Below are 23,504 nucleotides of genomic sequence, written 5' to 3' on the forward strand. Positions count from 1 at the left end.
TGGATCACAAACACAGAACTCAGTTCCTGAGGACGGCTGCAATGAGACAACCCACCATGTACTCCTACATGGCCTCTCACCGCTACCTTTACCAAATCGTGTTCACACACTTAGCTCACACCATAGTAGGACATGTTCACACGCCTCTGATTCATCCCCGATGAATCAGACCTGACTCAACTCTAAGCAGTAGCAGGCATGACAACAAGCATGAATGAGTAGGCACATCAGGGCTCAAACAACTCCTACTCATGCTAGTGGGTTTCATCTATTTACTGTGGCAATGACAGGTCATGCAAAGGATAAAGGGGTTCAGCTACCGCAGCAAGTAACAAATATGTCGTTGTTGTCCTAATGCAGTAAAAGAGAGCAGGAGCGAGAGAGTGGGATTTTATCGGAATGAACAAGGGGGTTTTGCTTGCCTGGCACTTCTGAAGATAACATTGAGTCTTCATCAGTGTCAACGATCACATCGTCGGTACACGTCTATCGAGAGGGGACAATACCGGCAACACAGAAGGAACACGATCAATGCAATGCACAATATGATGCATGCTCATGACATGGCAATATGAATGTGTTTTGGGCTAATGCACCTAAAACCAGATTAAATGAAGTTGGTTTGAATCCAAGATTCAAATTCAAACTCCATATGTGGTTATTTAAATGTCATTCACTTCATTTGCCCTAAACAGTAGTGATAAGTTGTTCTAACATGCATGTAAATGGTACAGATGGATTCCTTGAATTTTTCTGATAATTTTTCATATATAAATTATTTAATTTGGAGTTACGGTTGAATTTCTATGATTTATTGAAGTTTTAGCTATTTTCTGGAATTTCCTGATTATTTTTAAATCCAGAAAATACTTATTGCGTCAGCCCCACGTCACAGTGACGTCAGCAGGGTCAACTGGGCGCCCCAGGTCAAACCTGACGTGTGGGGGCCACACGTCAGTGACACAGGAGCTAATCCCGGTCAAACCCAGCGCTAACTGAGGTTTGACCAGGGGTGGGGCCCACAGTCAGTGGCCTAGGGGGTTGGTTAGGGCGTCATTAGCGCTAATTAAGCGTGCCACGTCGGCAGTCGCCGGAGTTTCGCCGGCGACGACCCAAAACGCGGCGGAGACGCACCGGGGTGGCTCGGGTTTCGTCTATACTGCACCGTTCGGTGCGCCCTTTGGCTCTACGGGGAGCTGGCGCGATGGCGCGTCGGATGGTCGTGGTCTCCGGGCCTGGGGTGGCCGGAGTCGACGGCGGCGAGCTCGGTTGCGGCCGCCGGAGCTCGGGTGAGACACAGGCGACCACTAGGGGGCACGAGAGGGCGAGCTGCGGCAGGCAACGGGCTCGTGGAGACGTTCTGAGCACGATGGTGCACTCAGGTGGGAGCTCCAGTGGCTCTGGCCACGACGGCGACGAGGCACGGCGGCGGCGAGCTTCGGCCGTGGTGGAAGAAGGAGCTAGGGGACGAAATCAGGTGCGGGGAGTGAGGGGAAGAGAAGAGGAGCTCACGGGGAGTCGGACGAGACGCTAAGTGGGCTCGGGGACGTCCTGTCGGCGGCGAATCGAACGGCGGCGATTGCCGGCCGTGGCGATGAAGATGGCGGTGATGGCGTGGCTACAGGGCACCCGGCGTCGCATGCGTCGTGGTGGAGCTTCATGGGGTCGGGACGGAGCTCAGGGGTGTGGAGAGGGAGCGAGGGGGTGGCTGTGGCCGCGAGGGAGCTCGTCGGTGACGGCGGCTCCGTTCGGTCCAGGCGGGAGAGAGGGAGCAGAGGAGGGAGGGTCGAGGGGGGAGGAGAGGAGCGAGGGGACACGGGCCTCGACGGGCGTGCGGGAGGCCAGGGGCCAGGGGCTCGGCAAGCAGGAGGTGGCCGCGCGGCGCGTGCGCGTGCGCACGCAGCTGCTTCGGGGCGAGGGAGGAAGACGACGGAGGGGGGGGTGGGCTGGGCCGGGCTGGGCCACCAGGTGGGTGGGCCTCAGGTAAGCGTCGGGTAAGTTTTCTGCTCTGTCTTTTACTTATTGTTTTCTATTTTTTTCTGCAGCTTTGTGGCTTTATTAAAAATACTAAATCAATCCCAAAAATCATGCAACTGCTCATGACCACTGTTAGAAATATATCCTACAGTAAACATTTCAGTTTGGGATTATTTGAGCATTTAAAATATTTTATAGTATTTAAATGCCCAAATGCAAATAAGTAATGATTTAAATTCAAAGTCCCAAAAATAAATCCTTTTAAAATGTTCATCATTTTTGGTTTGGATCAAAACCCTTGCCAAAAATATTAAACATCTAAGGAGAGCATTTTGGAGCAATGAATGAGATTTTAGGGTTTTTGCCCTTCTTTTATTTAGGGTTTTGAGGCTTCCAATTTCCCTCAGTTCAAATTTCAGAATTTAAACATGATGCACACACGAAGCTAGCCTAGAGCATTACCAGAAGCTAGGGATGTGACAACTCACCCCCACTAAACAAGAATCTCGTCTCGAGATTCAAGCGTAGGGTAGGATGAAGGGGAAACGCAAACTAGTACAATCTTCATGATCCAGGTTGCACTTCAAATGAACGTTGATTTGAACACCATCTTTGTCTTGTCGTCTTGCTCTGAGAACTCCAGCTAATCATGACAAGAAGAGGAAAGGAAAACTCTGGAAGGATCGGTCTTCTCGAAGGTCGAACAACTCAGGATTAACTCCCGGAATGTGACATAGCAACATCTCTCGAGCTGAGAGACGAAGCATACCTCTAGAGGGATGGAGTGGAGCAGGTGACGAGGTTCACTAGGTAGACAACAATTCCAGACTTAAGAATGTGGCGATCGGTTGTCAACGTAGCGAGGAGTTGAATTGCCATGACACCACGACGAAACATCCTGGAGAAGGGTGATTCGTAGATTATTATCTTAAGTGGCAAAAAGAATTACCTTTGATATAGAGATCATTGAGACTCTCTATATCAGCCTAAGGCAAATCACAGCAATCGATTGGCGGGGGTCGGTAGAATGGCATACTCGGACTTGGATGATGTGGATTACCTTGTTGAAGACAACGTAATGGATGAATTTGCTTATCACCGGAAATGGATGAGACCCATGGTAGAATGGCACATTGGCGGTGCAAGCTAGGAACAAAATGCAAATGCTGGGAATGATTCTGGTAACTGGGGAAGAACCCAACAACAGAGAGTGAATTCACTGTTTGAAAAGATCATAGCATTGCCGAGGAAACTGAGAGCAAACCCAGTTAGTGCCGATGATAACACCTAGCGCTTGTGCGTGCTCTCAAGAACTTGAGCATTTCCATATTCATCAAGGTTTTACCAACATCCGTGTCAAGGATCCTGGCAACACAACATACCACCATGATGAACAACGATGGACGATGCAGATGCATAGGAAGATAACATCAACTCAGATTTCACCCTAGCGAGGCCAAGGAAACAAAATCTGGATGATCGACCGAGAGACATTTAGCACTCCGCTTCTAATGTTCTCCTTGACGTGCTAGTGTAACCCATTCATAGATATGGTTTGACTAACTAGAACATCAAGTAAAGGTCGGACTTCGGGAGCAATAGAATCCATAAGGAACAGTTACGGAGGTAAATCCTACGAAATCCTTATGGGGAGGTGGCCAACTTCCTCAAACAAGATACTACAATAATAGGTCTTCCGGCTGGGTGTGTTGGCCACGACATCCACCTTACCGATTATCGAGAGACCAATATTATAGTTCTTGGGAAATGTTCCAACCATCATATCTGCCTGAGATTCAGATCTGGTTGGTGTCAGGATATTCCAGACTCATCGAGTCTAGGAAGAAAAATGAAAGTTTGCAACACAAATCGACGAGATGACGTTGCGAGATTCTCAGGAAATGAACTACGATAGCAAGCTCCAAAACATGAGCTGGTTCTGCTACAAACATGTGAACACGTTGTTCCAGACAAGCATGCCCACATGGTAGTCTTACAATAAAACACTACCGAGTTCTGGTTGGGAGCCATCATCGAGGATATCGAAGTCTTTACGCAAGTCCATGGATTAGATCCCAAGCATAGACTTCTTTTCCTTGAACAAGTCAATCAGTGGCTTGGTGTGCTAGGATATACATATGGAATGAAGATGATCAGTCTAACAGACCACAGAATTCTTCGCACGTGCATGACCGACTTGGGATGATTCCAAAGGAGCAAAAACAAACTTTCTCGAATTCACGACGGCAACTTACATCAAAATGCACGTGAATCAAAGGAAGTCACTCCTTTCATCAAACAAGTACTTCATGAGCTAGCATGAAGAAAATGCTTTCAAAAGTTTCCAACACTAACTTAATGTTCAACAACATCATGGAGGAGATAAGGATGTTGTCAATGGGCTCAACAACAACTCATCGGAATTTCCATATCACTGGACTTCCACCATCATGTGAACACGGTGATAGCATTGATCAGACCCAAAAGATATAATGGTGTATGCTCGAGGGATCAACCACGAGTAAGACAACATTACGAACATCGTTGGTTCTGACTTGATTTGACGATAGCCCACACTCAAATCAAAGGATTGATAAGACAATAGGTCCAGCAACTGATCACAGGGACCAATCGATGAAGATATCATCTTTCTTCAATACACACTACACAAGAATATCCCTTTGGAACGAACTAAGTCAGGCAAGCTTTTATCTTCCAACCCTCCAAGTTGTCGTTTAGCGTAACCAACTAGCTCAGGGATATCTAACACCGACTCTTGGAGAGAAGGTGATTCACAAGAAACCAACTTGATCACGAGCTCAACATAGCGGTCAGGTGACAACCTGGTAATAATTCTGAGAAGATATTCAGAAAATCACGAACCACCGGTATGTTACTAAGCTCGAGAACAATCTTGCTTTTCAGGGCAAGACGATATGATCAATAGAGCAAGGATTTGAAATAATCCTAACTCATCGATCGAGGAGTGAACCAGGAGAATGGACTAGGTAGCACGATCAATCTTAGAATGATGATTCAATAACCAACACACTAAGAATGAAATTATTGTCCCTTAACTACCCAGCAACGAGGTTGCTAGGCGTATTGATTTCACACATCACAATTCATTTGTCGGTATTCCGGTTGCATCAACACGAAGACCGATGAATGACTAATGATGGCAAGAAGTATCACTATACCAAGAGTTCATAGGATGGTGTGCAATTCTTATAACAATCCCGATATAAAGATGGTAATACTCCAAGGTAGAACAGAACAAAAGCTGGATTAGCAATTTGATCTGCGGAGCACAACTTCTTTGACCCAATCCTGGATATGGAAGAGGTACTGGAGTTTGTTTCTCCTAGTCATTCTGCGATAGAATGGCTTGACGGACCACAAGAGTAATAGGCATCGATAAACGAACGCACGCATACTCTTGACTATCAATTGATAGACGAGGGTCAGAATGCAACTAAAGAGAACAACTCAAAGGAACATATAATTTTCTGAGTTGTGGATGCATAGATTAGTATGTCGAACCAAGTTCAACATATTTCTTCCGGATAACCCATGCAGAAAGGTAGAACTGGTAGAGTCACGATTTATGAATGGAGAACTCCTCAAGAATAATCCTGTTGTGATATTTCAGTTCAACGAGAAACTTCTGTCATAAGTGGTTCATGGTATTTGGAAGAAGGATATACCACGGACCTTGAGGACTATCGCAAAGGTTACTAATATCCTAAAGGCGCTAGCAATTACTATCAACATGAAGTAAGTAGAGTGAATCTCGGGTTCAAAACCCAGGAATAGAATACCTACTACTAAGTAGCATCACGGGATGCTTTCGAGAATGATGGCCAGAATCATCACACTGGGAACACAAATCATGGCTAAATTACTAGATGATCCCCTAAGACACCTAGGGTCATAATACTAGCTCCAACATATATGTCAAGGCAATAAAGTACCTCAACTCACTGATTTGTGTGATTAATCTGACCAAAGGCACATCGTAAACAGGAGGAAGGGATTTGCAAATGCATCCGACTATTTAGAAACCTGGGATGACTCGGACAGCATAACGGCTGTAAATGCTCAGAAAAGATTTGAGACATTCACAAAAATGGTGGCATAACCACTCAGAAACACAATATCAAGGTTTCGAGATCAACAGTTAACGTACGGAAGTAGTAGAAACTGAACTCAAGCTTAAATACAACAATCTATAAGTCTACGGATTAGTAACACGTGATCCTGATAGAAAGAAGAGATAGCCTAGTTCTTAATCCCCGTAGGAAAGATAAGATGACTCAGATCAGAAGGCATAAGGTATAAGGAGTAAAAGAGCCTTACGTTCCATCCCACAATAAATTCCCTTATATAACTAAAGAATTTCTAGACTCAACTTCGACCAGTTTGGCTTGGTAATCCTACAGGCAGTCAGGCTCTGATACCAACGCTGTCAGGACCCTGACTCAATGCCACATCGATCTAGCATGTAACACCTCATATCACTTTGCGGCCTCACGCACGGTATTCCCACGGGTGTCGCCTTACCTTAGCCCGGGACCGTTTGCGCCTTTTGGCACACGTATATGACAGTGTCGCTAGCATCCATATGATAAGGAGCCCGGGCTGACATGGCTAGTCGTAAACCCAAAGTGGCACAGACTTACAGGGACAGGCATCCATGACCCAGCATCGAACGTGTCGGTCATCAGCGAGTGAATCCAGGCTGTAGCACTGGGCTAGCAGGACTCCGGTGAACCGGGCTGTAGCAGGCTAACAGGACTCCGGTATTCATCGCGTGACATTTCCCCGAAGGGACAGACACAGGAACGAAGAAGGACACATGCCGGCCAGCCTAAGTGTTCCGGAGCAGTAGCAAGCTACCATGGCTCGGTGGAAACACTAGGAGACATTTCCCGGTAAGAGAGGCTACTAAAGATAAACAACTAGATGGTCAGATCCCACACATACCAAGCATTTCAATAACATACACACAATATGCTCGATATGTGCAAATACAACATGGCATCACAACATGACTCTACGACTCAAGTATTTTACTCATTAGGCTCCGAGGAGCGAGATATTACAAACATGGGTCTCATGACCCAACAATCAGAGCATACAAATCAAAGCACAAGCGGAAGCTATCATGTCTGAGTACAGACATCTATAAATGGAAAAGGCTGAAAAGCCTGACTATCTATCAGATCCTGCCGAGGGCACAAGATCGTAGCTGAGGTATCAAGCTAAACGTCGAAGTCCACGCAGAACTACTAGTGAGACTGAAGTCTCTCTGCAAAACATAAAATAGGCAAACGTGAGTACAAATGTACCCAGCAAGACTTACATCAGTACTATCTACATATGCATCATTATCAACAAGGGGGTGGAGGGGTTGACTGCAGCAAGCCAGCTTTGACTCGGTGGCTATCCTGAACTACGACTGCAGGTAACTCTTTTGAGGTGGCGCACACGAGTCCACATATTCACCAACCAATACACCACTATGGATCCGCTCCCGTCTCCCTACGAGAACGCCATCCATAGCACTCACGCTTATCTTGCGTATTTTAGAGTATCCACTTTCACTTGTCTATGAACTGATATAAGGGGTCCACGTTTCCATATCCGAGGAATCCGGCTATTCGAATAGATAATGATAACCCTGCAGGGGTGTACTTCTTCACACACGCTTCTGCCACTTACCGCCCTGTACACGTCCTGTACCTCGGCAACCTTCAAGCGGAAGCCGGGCGAGGGAGTCGGCCACGACCTGACTAACCGAACAAGTCTCTAGTCCAGGTTTATCGCCTATTCGGGTTCCATCCGCAAGGAGATCCGGCCGGGGTGTCGCTTACGGCCCCAAACGATGTGTGCAGGGTTCCCAAGCCCACCAACCGGGTGCCACTTGGTACACCGGGCCACTGTGCCTAGTCTGTCCCAAGCCCACCTGTACCGGGTGCCACTTGGTAGACTACTAACACTACCTACAAACACCAGAAACTAGTTGCAACTCCTGGACAGAGATCATGTTGATTAATAAGTCGAGAGGGGCACTTAAGCATTCCAATGTGTGGTAGTAGCTGGTCATGGATCACAAACACAGAACTCAGTTCCTGAGGACGGCTGCAATGAGACAACCCACCATGTACTCCTACATGGCCTCTCACCGCTACCTTTACCAAATCGTGTTCACACACTTAGCTCACACACATTGGGACATGTTCACACGCCTCTGATTCATCCCCGATGAATCAGACCTGACACAACTCTAAGCAGTAGCAGGCATGACAACAAGCATGAATGAGTAGGCACAACAGGGCTCAAACAACTCCTACTCATGCTAGTGGGTTTCATCTATTTACTGTGGCAATGACAGGTCATGCAGAGGATAAAGGGGTTCAGCTACCGCAGCAAGTAACAAATATATCGTTGTTGTCCTAATGCAGTAAAAGAGAGCAGGAGCGAAAGAGTGGGATTTTATCGGAATGAACAAAGGGGTTTTGCTTGCCTGACACTTCTGAAGATAATATAGCTCTTCATCGGTGTCATCGATCACATCGTCGGTACACGTCTATCGAGAGGGGACAATTACCGGCAAATACAGAAAAACACGATCAATGCAATGCACAATATGATGCATGCTATGACATGGCAATATGAATGTGTTTTGGGCTAATGCACCTAAAACCAGATTAAATGAAGTTGGTTTGAATCCAAGATTCAAATTCAAACTCCATATGTGGTTATTTAAATGTCATTCACTTCATTTGCCCTAAACAGTAGTGATAAGTTGTTCTAACATGCATGAAAATGGTACAGATGGATTCCTTGAATTTTTCTGATAATTTTTCATATATAAATTATTTAATTTGGAGTTACGGTTGAATTTCTATGATTTATTGAAGTTTTAGCTATTTCTGGAATTTCCTGATTATTTTTAAATCCAGAAAATACTTATTGCGTCAGCCCCACGTCACAGTGACGTCAGCAGGGTCAACTGGGCGCCCCAGGTCAAACCTGACATGTGGGGGCCACACGTCAGTGACACAGGAGCTAATCCCGGTCAAACCCAGCGCTAACTGAGGTTTGACCAGGGGTGGGGCCCACAGTCAGTGGCCTAGGGGGTTGGTTAGGGCGTCATTAGCGCTAATTAAGCGTGCCACGTCGGCAGTCGCCGGGGTTTCGCCGGCGACGACCCAAAACGCGGCGGAGACGCACCGGGGTGGCTCGGGTTTCGTCTATACTGCACCGTTCGGTGCGCCCTTTGGCTCTACGGGGAGCTGGCGCGATGGCGCGTCGGATGGTCGTGGTCTCCGGGCCTGGGGTGGCCGGAGTCGACGGCGGCGAGCTCGGTTGCGGCCGCCGGAGCTCGGGTGAGACACAGGCGACCACTAGGGGGCACGAGAGGGCGAGCTGCGGCAGGCAACGGGCTCGTGGAGACGTTCTGAGCACGATGGTGCACTCAGGTGGGAGCTCCAGTGGCTCTGGCCACGATGGCGACGAGGCACGGCGGCGGCGAGCTTCGGCCGTGGCGGAAGAAGGAGCTAGGGGACGAAATCAGGTGCGGGGAGTGAGGGGAAGAGAAGAGGAGCTCATGGGGAGTCGGACGAGACGCTAAGTGGGCTCGGGGACGTCCTGTCGGCGGCGAATCGAACGGCGGCGATTGCCGGCCGTGGCGATGAAGATGGCGGTGATGGCGTGGCTACAGGGCACCCGGCATCGCATGCGCCGTGGTGGAGCTTCATGGGGTCGGGATGGAGCTCAGGGGTGTGGAGAGGGAGCGAGGGGGTGGCTGTGGCCGCGAGGGAGCTCGTCGGTGACGGCGGCTCCGTTCGGTCCAGGCGGGAGAGAGGGAGCAGAGGAGGGAGGGGATGCAGCGGGGGAGGAAGAGGAGCGAGGGGACACGAGGCCTCGTCGTGGCGTCGCTAGGGAGGCCGGGGGGAAGCAGGAGGTGGCCGGGAAGCAGGAGGTGGCCGGGGCGCGTGGCCGCGCGCGCCGGGCGCGTGCCCGTCCTCCTGGCAGGGAGGAAGACGACAGGGGAGGGAGGCGGCGGTGGGCTGGGCCAGCGGGAGGAGCTGGGCCGGCTGGGCTGGACAGGTAAGCGCCAGGTAGGCTTCTGCTCTTTTATTTTACTTATTGTTTTCTATTTTTTTCTGCAGCTTTGTGGCTTTATTAAAAAATACTAAATCAATCCCAAAAATCATGCAACTGCTCATGACCACTGTTAGAAATATATCCTACAGTAAACATTTCAGTTTGGGATTATTTGAGCATTTAAAATATTTTATAGTATTTAAATGCCCAAATGCAAATAAGTAATGATTTAAATTCAAAGTCCCAAAAATAAATCCTTTTAAAATGTTCATCATTTTTGGTTTGGATCAAAACCCTTGCCAAAAATATTAAACATCTAAGGAGAGCATTTTGGAGCAATGAATGAGATTTTAGGGTTTTTGCCCTTCTTTTATTTAGGGTTTTGAGGCTTCCAATTTCCCTCAGTTCAAATTTCAGAATTTAAACATGATGCACACACGAAGCTAGCCTAGAGCATTACCAGAAGCTAGGGATGTGACAACTGTCCGGACGCAGAGGCCCTCGCAGCCTTCAAACATAACATCTGTGATGAGTGGCTGGCCCGGCACCTAGGACAGGAAAAGCCGAAATCCATGGCATCCCTCACAACACTCATGACCCGCTTTTGCGCAGGAGAAGACAGCTGGCTAGCTCGTAGCAATGACATGACCAAGAGCCCTGGTAATTCGGATACTGAAAGTGCTAGTTATCGACTAGAGGGGGGTGAATAGGCGATTTTTAGGAAAGTCTTCAAAACATGGAAGTTTCGAAGACAAACGATAGAAACAACCTAATTGATATGCAGCGGAAGATAAACTACAACAAGCAAGCCATAATCAAGTATGCAATAGCATTAACGTTTGAAGATTAATAGCAGCTAGGTAGTAGAATCAGGATGGAAGATAGTATGAAGCCAATCAACAATAGTAGTCAAGCAATGAAGTCAATCGGATAAAACAATAAGCAATGACTTCATGAAGACAAACTTAAAGTAAAGGAGGGAAGAGATAGAACCAGTTGCTTGTTGAGGACACAGGATTTGTTGGACCAGTTCCAGTTGCTGTGACAACTGTACGTCTGGTTAGGGAGGCTGAGATTTAACTCAGAAGACCGTGTCTTCACCTTATTCCCCTTGAGCTAAGGTCACTTAGTCCTCGCCCAATCACTCTGGTAAGTCTTCAAGGGAGACTTCCAAACCTTCACAGACTTCGTTCACTCGGCAATCCACAATGACTCTTGGATGCTCAGAACGCGACGCCTAACCGGCTGGAGGATACACAGTCCTCAAGTGTAATAAGTCTTCAGGTCACACAGACAGAAAGACTTCAGTGATGCCTAACACTCTTTGGCTCTGGGTGTTTGGGCTTTGTCCTCGCAAGGATTTCTCTCTCTCAAATGCTTCGAGGTGGGTTGCTCTCAAACGACAAAAGCCGTATACAAACTCTGAGCAGCCACCAATTTATGGTGTAGGGGGTGGGCTATTTATAGCCACCAGGCAACCCGACCTGATTTGTCCAAAATGACCCTGGGTCACTAAGGAACTGACACGTGTTCCAACGGTCAGATTTCAAACACACACGGCAACTTTACTTGGGCTACAAGCAAAGCTGACTCATCCAACTCTGGATAAGATTTGCTCTCATTGTCTTCGCTCGAAGACATAGGATTTGGGTTGAGCATCACTTCAGTCACTCTGACTTAGTTCACTTGGACCCCACTTAACAGTACGGTGGTTCCTATGACTCAACAAAGAAGAAAGGAAACGACGAAACCACACAGTCTTCGCGCTCCATTGTCTTCACGTAATGTCTTCTCATGTCATAGTCTTCAATATGAATATCTTCTCATACCACCATTGTCTTCAATGTCTTCATACATTTTTAGGGGTCATCTCCGGTAGGTAAACCGAATCAATGAGGGACACTACCTGCGTTATCCTGCAATTCTCACAAACGCATTAGTCCCTCAACCAACTTTGTCGTCAATACTCCAAAACCAACTAGGGGTGGCACTAGATGCACTTACAATCTCCCCCTTTTTGGTGATTGATGACAAACTGGTTGAAGTTTTCAACGGGGATAAAGTATGTGAAATTGTAAGGATAGGAATTGTCTTCATAAGTAGCAAGGGCTCCCCCTGAAGATGTGCATATTAATAATTTGCTTTTGGATTGCAAATGCACATGGCAGGTTGTACTTATGGAGATCCACTTCAACTTATGAAGATAATTCATCATGCATGAAATGATATAACAAGTAGAATGACATGCATAATGAAAAATGGACGTCTGCAGGATGATCTAAGTGCGGAAGTTATCATCGCATCAGAGTAAAGCAAACACGTAGCAGAAGTAGCAGACGACCATCAAGTTTAGGTGTTACAACTCAAAGAACCAAATGTATCAAAATGCAAGAGTTGTAAGCACGCAGCAAAATATAATGCAACCGCCCATATGAACCCGCTTGAAGACTATCAACTCATACGCTTCTCCCCCTTTTGTCAGTAATGACCAAAAAGGTTTGAAGACATAGAGCATCTACTCGTCTTCTTGATGAGTAGGTGAAGCAGCAGGGTTGTTGTCGTTGGGTGGCGGTGCAGAGGAACTTGGTGCAGTGTCGATGCGCGCAGTAGTTGGAGGTGGTGAAGTAGCGTCATCTTCATCATCGATCACTCTGGCATTAACTGTTGCCGCGGAGGAGGAATATTCAGAGTCTTCAAGAGATGGAGTTCTTCGTAAGACAGCATTCCGTGGAGGAGTGGAGTCAAACTGAAATCTTTCATTGAAGCCATCGTCTTGAAGATCTGCTTCAGCACTAAGCAGGGTCAAACTCTTCCAAGATCGCCGGCAAGTTTCATGAGCAACAAAGGCATTCTTGGTGGCAGGGTTGCGAATGCGATTGACATCCACCAACAGGCTTTGCATCTGTCTCTTGAGCCAAAAGTGATGTTTATCCTGTTTCTGATGAAGGGCCACAAGAAGTTCTCGGTCATTGAGAACGCGAGAACGCTTGCGAGGCCTTTGGGCAATGGTGCTTTCAGTGGCTTCAGTGGGTGCTCTGTGAGGCAGACGAGTGTTACCAGCAAATGGATAGATTCGTGTTGCTGCTGGAACACCTTCAATAGGCTGAGTGAAGCTTTGGTGCTCGGCATTCTGAAGACAAAGAGGCTTCTTGGCAGGGTCAGATATATAGCATCAACTGACATATCAACTTCTGGTAGAAATATTATATGATTGCGAGCAGAGGTTGATAGTTGACAGTAGAGTGTCGCTTTATGAGGCGCATGACCCATGGAGCATAAAACTTCAGACCAAAGAGATCAGAACCGGAGGCAGCAAGTTGTCTTATGAAGAATCCTGAGTGTTGAAGCTGATGCCATTGAGAATATAGAAGACCAAAGTCTTCATAGTTCCTTCAAGCTTGGCCGCTGATGAGTGTCCCTTGACTGGCCATAGAGTCCGCCTGATGATGTGATATATGGTTCGAGGCAGATACTCAAGGTCTTCAACAAAGAAATGTGTGGGATATTCAGCGTCAGATGGCAAAGGCTTCATCATACTCAGCATCTGGCTCATATTGGGTTCTGGCTTATGAAAGATGCTCTCTACAGCATTGCGGTGTAGCTGACAGTCAGGTTCATACAGTTCTCCAGGAGTGGCTAGCCCTGTAAGCTCGATGATGTCCATAGCTTTGGCTTCATGATGAACATTTCCAGTCATCCACTCGAGAACCCATGTCTTGATGTCTCTGTTGTAGCCGCGAATGTGCAGAGTGGCATAGAATTGAAGCAATAGCTCTTCATTCCAATGTTCTTTGTCTGTCACAAAGTGGAGCAGACCAGCATCTCGAAAGCAATCAAGTGCTTCTTCTAAGCATGGCAGTCCAGCAATGGCTTCAGTGTCAAGGCGCATATGAGGGAAAATGCGCCCTTGATCATATAACACGCATGAGTAATAGCTTCTCTGTTGATAGCTCCAGAACCGATCTAATGCAATTCTTGGCTTCGTGTAGGGGTTCTTCAAGCTGTCAAAGAATGTGTTGTGGCTCTTGAAGCCATTAGCATTAAAGGACCCGTGGGAGTTGGCAGTACCTGGAAACCTTGGCAACCTGGGCTTTGGCTTCTGCACTTGAGGCCTATGCTCAATATGATAGTCAAATTGCGGTCCTGAGGCAGAGGGTGGAGGCACCAGAACGGGCCATCGGACAGTAGTGAGCTGACCATGACTATATGCTTGCTCAATTGTGTGAGGCCTTGGAGGCGGAACAGGAGCAGAGGCAACATCGGAGGCAGGCTGCACGACAGGTGCTTCGGGAGCAGTTGTCATGTTGACTTCAGGTGCAGCATCCTCATTGGCTTTGGGTGCAGCATCCTCATTGACTTCAGGTTCAGTAGCCACATTTGCTTCAGGCACAGTTAGTGTAGGCTCCACATTAGCATCAGCCATGACTACGTCACTGGCTGTATTGACGTTGGTGGTGGCAGCCTCAACATTTTCAGCCTCCACTTGAGGAGCTGGAGGGTCAGACACAGACACGTTCAGATCATGAACTGCTTCTTCTTGAATGGGGGGAGTAGAGACACGTTCTTCTTGACGCTCTTCATCGGGTGATGCAGCCGGATTGTCTTCAGCAGCATGTGCTTAAGACTTGGAGACATTCACAGTTGGAGCAGGTTCAAAAAGTACTTGCCGTGCAACAGGTGAACGTTGCACTTCTCCTTCTGGAACGCTCGACAGAGGGACTTCAGGCCTTTGTCCTCTGCGAAGCCTGCGAAGAGCTGGCTTCACTTTAGGAGATGGAGTTGGCTGAGCCTGAAAGTCTTCATCCTCTTCTTGCACGTTGGGGGTAGCTTGTTGTTGTTGTAGGGGAGTACTGGGGGAGTCTTGTTCTTGTGGGCGATCAGCCCATGAATCATCCTGTGCAATTGGCGTCAGAGGACGACCAATGCTGATGAGTTCGCTGTTCGTACGAACAGGCGATGATACCACATTGTATTCGATCTGAGGAAGAACTTCATCATCTTCAACATTGTCATGATGACCAATGTCTTCAGCAGCGGTGGGTTCAGCTGCTGGAATATCTTCAGCTTCAGGAGCCTCTGTGGAAGCAGGCTCATGCACAGTCATGTGAAGTTCTTGGGATGCAGATGCAGGATGAATCACTGAGATGGGTTCAACAAAAAGGGGCTCTGTGGGAGCAGCCCGATTCTTCTTGGTCTTGCGCTTCTTCTTGGAGGGAGCGGCATCAGAGGCTTCGGTATTCTTCCTCTTTCTAGCTTCTGCCTCTGCAGCCCTCGTTTTCTTCTGTTCAGAAGCGGTTGTGGTGACCTTTGGCTTCGAGCCAGTCATGCTACTTGGGAAGATAATACGTGGAGCTTCTTGGCTTGAAGGCGCAGGCTGATCAGCAGGAAACTTCTTCTTTTTCTTTGCAGCCATTCTGGGGTCAATGCCAGGACGGCCAAGTGACTTGCGCTTCTCAGCCTCATTGTAGGCAAGCACACACTTATCAGCCAAACTCTTCATGCGCTCACGAGAGCCTTGAGCTTCTTGGCGCTTCTTTTGAAAAGCTTCTTTAAGCTCATGCAGCATGACCTTAAAGTTTCTGACGTCTTGAACACTTAGCTTGGCCACATGCTTCTTGAATTGAGCCTTCTCATAATCAATCTTGTGCTTGAGCTCAACGATTCTCTGAGCGAGAGCCAGCTCAGAAGCAATGGCGCCATTGAAAGAGACGCTGAGGCCAATTGGAAGCTGTAAATCTTCAAAGCTGACATTTGGGGTGTCGAACCACTCATCAATGAAATTGTGGATGATGGCCACATCAAAGAGAGGCAAATTGCTGAAGATTTCTGCTTCTTCCTTGCTCTTTATCAACCGCTCAAGAGCATCATCCGCAAGATCTTCATCACTTGATAGATCAATGGGTTCTTCACGCAGAATAGCAGCAGGAGTCAGAGCTTGATCAGCACGCCTGACAAGTTGCTTTTTCTTCTCCGTCCTCTTGGAGATACGGGATTGATCTTCAGACTGCACACTGGCTTCAGGAGGTGCAGTGGCCAATGGCTTCACACGAGAAGCTTTTGGTGGTACGGGTTTAGAAGCCTTTAGCTTCTTTTGCTTCTGTGGTTTCGAAGGAGGAGCTGGGGCTTCATCAGAATCAGCCTCATTGTCAGAATGATCCACTTTGGCACCTTGTACCAAGATGTAGGAGATGAGGCCATCAAGGTTTGCAAAGGGGCCAATTCTATTTTCTTCAGCTTCACGAGTCCCATCCTCACGGGGAGCAGAGGGACCAGGATTGAAGTCCAACCCCCATGACTTCTTGTTTTCCTTTGCCGAAGCCACAGCAAACTGGAAGTTGCGCTTGAAGAGATTGTCGTCGCGACACCAGAGTAATGATGATGGGTCGGCTTCTTCAGGCTGTGGTCCACGGACCATGCAAGGATAGAATTCTTGCTCAATGGCTTCAGCTCTGTTCTTGGGTTGAAGGCCTCGATAGAGAATATCGCCCCAAGGACTCTTGATAGCATTTTTCTCTGCATATTCCTTGGTGACGAACTTGTACTTGAACCATTCTTCAGCCCAATAGCGTCGAATCCATTGGATTCGTGTCTTGCGCTGATGATAAGTCTCTTCAGGGTCTGTCTTGTACAGTTCTGCTAGGTCATCAGGCAGATCTTTGGATGTTCCTCCTCTGCGCTGTCTGCCACCCTTCCTTGCTGATTTTTCTGCAGCCATGAACTTCAAGCTGAATGGCTTCAATACGTTCAGAGGCTTCAGAGATTTACGCTTGCTGGTCAAGCAGGAACTGGCTTCAGGAGAATTGATATGATGCTGTAAGTATTCTGCAAACGAATGCAGACTATGAGAACCAAGGGATTCTCCCACGGACATGTACCTGTGACAGCATTAGAGATGCGAGGGAAGGGGAAGAGGTCATATGCATTCTCAGAAGATTTTGAAGATAAATCAGTTTGAAGACATTGACCTCATGATGCGAAGACATTCACTTATATGTGGTGAGTTGGTTCCAGATTTGTACCAATCCGTGAATAAGTACAAGTGAGGAATCAAACTAGATAGGAAATCTAAGTGAATAGACTAGGCATTATGAGATGCAGATAGAATAGATCTAACATTTAGTAGGCAGAAACCACTTTCGGTAAGTAGGATGAATCTATGAAGATCAAAAAGGTGGTAAAAATAGAGTTATAATTACCGCACGAAGAACTGCTAGATGGGAAGAATGAGAGACCGAGCAGTTCAGCCCACCGTGCCCTAACTTGGCGACGGAGGACACCTACGGCGACGGCGGAGAGAAAGATGTCCGCGGCCGGCGTGAGGACGGCGTCGGAGAAGTCGCGGCAGCTAAGCGCTTCGTCGCCGGCGTCGTCGAGAGCTAGCGGTGGCGCTAGGGTTTTGACGGAGGTGGAGAGGTGGAAGAAGGATTTCTTTACCGCAGGGGACACATATTTATAAGTAGGTGTGCAGCACAGCGCAATTACGCAGGTGCCCCTGTCTGTTCACATCCGTGGGTACGTGGCAAGCATGCAACATATTTAGAATTGTCCCACGTTCCCACGCCCGCCAGTATGTCGGATGTTCGTTCCGGCTTCTCCGGATATAGACAATTAAGATGATTCATTTAAATAGAACTTGATGTTTGTCTCTGTGTCTTCTGCTGACAAGGATGCAGAGAAGACATTCGACAGTTTCAATAGAATGCATATGATTTGGACAGATAGAGTTTGAGATAGTAAGCAGTGAGAGATTAGGGTCCGATCACATTCACTTAGTTCAAAAGATTCAACAGTGAAGACATAGCTATAAGTGAATGCTGTAGAGGACAGAACGCTAGTATATATATATGCAATCAAATCACTATAGCGCAGAAAAATCACGAAGATAAATTGAAACTGAAGACAAACCAAATGCGAAATCTTTGCAAAATAACGCCATGAGTGAAACACTTCAAACAGAGAAATTTGGTGGTGGCGTTACCCACCGTATAGGAAGTATTAGACCCAGACACGGCGCACAATTATCGTGGCGCTCCGAAGTCAAATTCCATGTTAATGTATTCACACTCAGAGTGTAAATCTTCATTGATTGAAGATATACATTACTTTGTGTGTTGCACATCTAAGTCATCAACATGCATAAGTGTTAGGATGTGTGCCTGATCACAGGACATTCGAGGATTCCAAGATATTTAGCTCACACCGTAACTTGCAAAACCTTTTCTCGTCCAAGGGCTTTGTGAAGATATCTGCCAGTTGCTCTTCAGTGTTGACGTGCATGATATCTATATCTTTCTTCATAACATGATCTCTGAGAAAGTGATGACGTATTTCAATGTGCTTTGTCTTCGAATGCTGGACTGGATTGTTGGCAATCTTGATGGCACTTTCGTTGTCGCAGAAGAGAGGGACTTGCTTCAGATCGATGCCATAGTCCTTGAGAGTTTGCTTCATCCACAGAAGCTGAGCACAACAAGATCCAGCAGCAATGTATTCAGATTCAGCAGTTGAGAGTGACACACAGTTCTGCTTCTTTGAAGACCAACAGACAAGTGATCGACCGAGAAAATGACATGTGCCTGATGTAGACTTGCGATCCACTTTGTCACCAGCATAATCAGCATCCGAGAATCCAACCAGATCAAACCTTGAGCCCTTTGGATACCATAATCCTAGTGTTGGGGTGTAAGCCAAATATCGAAGAATTCGCTTCACAGCTAAGTGATGCGATTCCTTTGGTGCCGCTTGGAATCGAGCACACATGCAAACACTAAGCATAATATCTGGCCTAGATGCACATAAATAAAGCAAAGAACCAATCATGGAGCGGTATACCTTTTGATCGAACTCTTTACCATTGTCGTCGGGACCAAGATGGTGCTTGGCTGGCATTGGCGTCGTGTAGCCTTTGCAGTCTTCCATTCCAAACTTCTTCAGACAATCTTTGAGGTATTTTTCTTGAGATATGAAGATGCCATTTCGTTGCTGACGAATTTGAAGACCAAGGAAGAACTTCAGCTCTCCCATCATGGACATTTGATATTGCTCTTGCATCATGTACCCAAACTCATCACTGTACTTCTGGTTGGTGCAGCCGAAGATTATGTCATCCACATATATTTGGCACACAAACAGTTCACCATCATATGTCTTCGTGAAGAGTGTGGGATCGAGAGATCCAGGTTTGAAGCCTTTGCTCTTCAGGAAGTCTTTGATTGTATCATACCAGGCACGAGGAGCTTGTTTGAGGCCATACAGTGCTTTGTTCAGTTTGTACACCATATCAGGATGTTTTGGATCTTCAAAGCCAGGTGGTTGTGCAACATATACTTCTTCTTCAATCTTGCCATTTAGAAATGCACTCTTTACATCCATTTGATATAGCAAGATGTTGTGATGATTAGCATAGGCTAGCAGTATGCGAATAGCTTCAAGCCTAGCAACAGGAGCAAATGTTTCATCGAAGTCAATTCCTTCAACTTGAGTATATCCTTGAGCCACAAGACGAGCTTTGTTTCTGACGACTTGACCATGCTCATCTTGCTTGTTTCGATATATCCACTTTGTTCCAATAATGTTATGCTTGCGAGGGTCAGGTCGCTTGACAAGTTCCCAAACATTATTCAGCTTGAACTGTTGAAGTTCTTCTTGCATGGCTTGAATCCATTCAGGTTCCATAAAAGCTTCAGCAACTTTCTTGGGTTCTGATATTGACACAAATGAAAAATGCCCACAGAAATTTGCTAGCTGTGTTGCTCTTGAGCGAGTGAGCGGACCAGGTGCATTGATGCTGTCAATAATCTTCTCTATTTGAACTTCATTTGCAACACGAGGATGAACAGGACGAAGATTCTGCTCTGGCTGATCATTGTCATCATTGGGAGAATTGTCTTCGGTCTGAGCATTGTCTTCAGGTTGATTTGGTGCAGAGATGATAAGTTCCTCTTCAGGCTGTGCTTCAGAGGGCATGATCTCACCAGTTCCCATCAACTTGATAGATTCACAGGAAGGAGCTTCATCAAGTGTACTTGGCAGAATTTCTCTTTGTGAACCATTGGTTTCATCAAATCGCACATCCACTGTTTCAACAATTTTGTAGTGGAAGAGGTTGAAGACTCTGTAAGAGTGCGAATCCTTTCCATAGCCAAGCATGAAGCCTTCGTGAGCTTTGGGTTCAAATTTTGACTTGTGATGGGGATCCTTGATCCAACATCTAGCACCAAAGACTCTGAAGTAGCTGACATTTGGCTTCTTGCCAGTGAGGAGCTCATAGGATGTTTTGCCCAGAAGCTTATGGATGTAGACACGGTTGATGATGTGACAAGCTGTATCAATGGCTTCAGGCCAGAACTTTCTTGGTGTCTTGTACTCGTCAAGCATTGTTCGAGCCATCTCGATGAGGGTTCTGTTCTTGCGCTCTACAATGCCATTTTGCTGAGGTGTGTATGGAGCAGAAAATTCATGAGTGATTCCCATTGTATCCAGATAAAGATCAAGCCCGGTGTTCTTGAATTCAGTGCCGTTATCACTTCTGATATGCTTGATCTTGACACCATAGTTGTTCATTGCTCGATTGGCGAATCGTCTGAAGACATCTTGTACTTCAGTCTTGTAGAGAATTATGTGCACCCATGTGTATCTTGAGTAGTCATCAACAATGACGAAGCCATAGAGACACGCCGTTGTTGTGAGGGTGGAGTAGTGGGTAGGTCCAAATAAGTCCATGTGAAGCAGCTCGAAGGGTTGAGATGTTGTCATGATTGTCTTCGAGGGATGCTTGGCCCTTGTCATCTTTCCAGCTTCGCAGGCACCACATAGATGATCTTTCTTGAACTTGACACCTTCGATGCCTATGACATGCTTCTTTTTGACGAGAGTATGCAAGTTCCTCATGCCAGCGTGCCCCAGCCTTCGATGCCAGAGCCAGCATTCTGAAGCTTTAGCAAGAAGACATACGGCAAGTTTTGGACCTGCTGAGAAATCTACCATGTATAGATCACCTTTCCTATACCCTTCAAAGACTAGAGATTTGTCAGATTCCATTAGTACAAGGCAACGATATTTTCCAAATATCACAATCATGTTTAAGTCACAAAGCATTGAGACAGACATTAAGTTGAATCCAAGCGATTCAACAAGCATCACTTTATCCATGTGTTGATCCCTTGAGATTGCAACTCTACCTAGACCCAATACTCTGCCTTTACCAGTGTCAGCAAATGTGATTTTACTCTTGTCGGATGGACGTAAGGTTGAGTCCATGAGAAGACTTTGATCACCAGTCATATGATTAGTGCATCCACTGTCAATAATCCATTCTGAAGCTTTTGGTGACATGCCCTACAGTGCAGTTAGGAGGATAGGCTTCACAAGGTATGTTGTGAAGCATAAGCATTTTACACACACATGGATTATCACAGTTTAGATCAAGATTAGCACACAGTATGACAGATAAGAGATTCATATGTGGAATTCATAGTAAGTCATTTTATCATGCGTCCCTTTATGTTTTAGGTCCCCAGCAATTATATCGGACGCCATTGATTGCTGGCTGGAGACCACATTCTGCAAAAGAGAGTTAGTTCTTCTTCACCACCCACATTTTCAGGGGTGGCTTAGAAGCAATGAGTCTAAGTGCAGCATCTGAGAATTTCGGCTTTGAAGCCCTAGCAAATAGCCTTGCAGGAGATGAATGATACTCATGTGAATAAGCAGAGAAGTTCTTAGTTCTATGAACATATCGATTTGAAGACACACGCTCATATTCATGAGTCTGAGTATGATTTCCCTGCAAAACATTGGCGTTAGGGTGACTCAAGTGAGTCCTGTGTTCGCAAGTAGCCGTTGGACCATATGATGCCTTTGGTCTGGGGTTTGTCTTCTTCACTGGTGGTGTCATGATGACATTCACTGGAAGATTCTCAAGGCAGCTTTTGGGTACCCAGATCTTCTTCATAGGAGGTCCATTCCTGCAGTTAGTACCAATATACCTGGCAAACACTTCACCATTCTGATTTTTGAACAGTTTATAGTTTGCATCAAAGGATTCATCAATAATAATAGGATTAGCACAGGTAAATCCAGATAAAGTGGATGGATCCACTGAAGGTTCCTTTGCAGCAACCCATGTGGTTTTGGGATACTGCTCAGGCTTCCAGTAGGAACCATCAGCATTCATTTTCCTCTCGAACCCAACACCCTCTTTCCTAGGGTTTCGGTTCAGAATCTGCTTTTTGAGGACATCGCAGAGAGTCTGATGTCCCTTCAAACTTTTGTACATCCCTGTTTCAAGCAATGTCTTCAACCTAGCATTTTCATCAGCAATACTAGTGGTATCCTCCGCAGAGGGGTTAGTAACCACATCAGTAGTTGAAGACAATGAAACAGCAGCAGCAGTGGAACATTCAGCAACAGATGTAGCGTTATCACGCTCAATGCATTTTAAACATGGTGGTTCGAATCCATCCTGAGCGGGACTGATCTGTTGAGCGCGAAGTGACTCATTCTCTGCTTGAAGATCTTCATGAGTCGCTTTCAATTTCTCAAGCTCTTGCTTCCTTTGAAGATAATCATAGGAGAGCTTTTCATATGTGGTTGAGAGCGTATCATGAAGATTTTCAAGTTCTTGGTACTTAGCATGAAGATTTTTTATGTCTTCTACTAAGGACTGTGAACGTGTCATTTCCGCGTCCAACAGGTCATCGCTTTTGTCTAACAGTTTTTGAGTATGTTCCATAGCCCTTTGTTGTTCAGTTGCAATTTTAGCAAGTGTTTTGTAGCTGGGTTTGGATTCACAATCAGAGTCATCTTCACTTGAAGTTTGAAAGTAAGCATCGCGAGATTTTACCTTGGCACCACGTGCCATGAAGCAGTAGGTGGGAGAAGAATCGTCTTTGTCATTAGCTTCAGCGTTGGTGTGGACGTCATTGTCTTCAGTGTTGAAGATGGACTTGGCGACATAGGCTGTGGCTAGAGCCAGACTTGCAACGCCAGGGTCAGACTCCTCACCAGACTCCACCTCCGCCTCCTCCGAAGCAGACTCCTCCTCTGAATCCATTTCCTTGCCAACAAAAGCACGAGCCTTGCCAGATGAGCTCTTCTTGTATGATGAAGACTTCGAAGAAGATTTTGAGGATTTCTTCTTCTTCTTGTCATCAGAATCATATTCCTTGCTCTTCTTCTTCTTCTTCTCATTGTCCCACTGTGGACACTCAGATATGTAGTGACCAGGTTTCTTGCATTTGTGGCAGGTTCTCTTCTTGTTGTCATGAGTGGAAGCTTCATCATTTCTTGAGCTGGATCGTGAAGACTTTCTGAAGCCCTTCTTCTTGGTGAACCTCTGGAACTTCTTCACAAGCATGGCAAGTTCCTTTCCAATGTCTTCAGGATCGTCAGAACCGCAGTCAGATTCTTCT

This window comes from Triticum aestivum, chromosome 7B (genome assembly GCF_018294505.1).
Source record: "Triticum aestivum cultivar Chinese Spring chromosome 7B, IWGSC CS RefSeq v2.1, whole genome shotgun sequence".
Classification (NCBI taxonomy): domain Eukaryota; kingdom Viridiplantae; phylum Streptophyta; class Magnoliopsida; order Poales; family Poaceae; genus Triticum; species Triticum aestivum.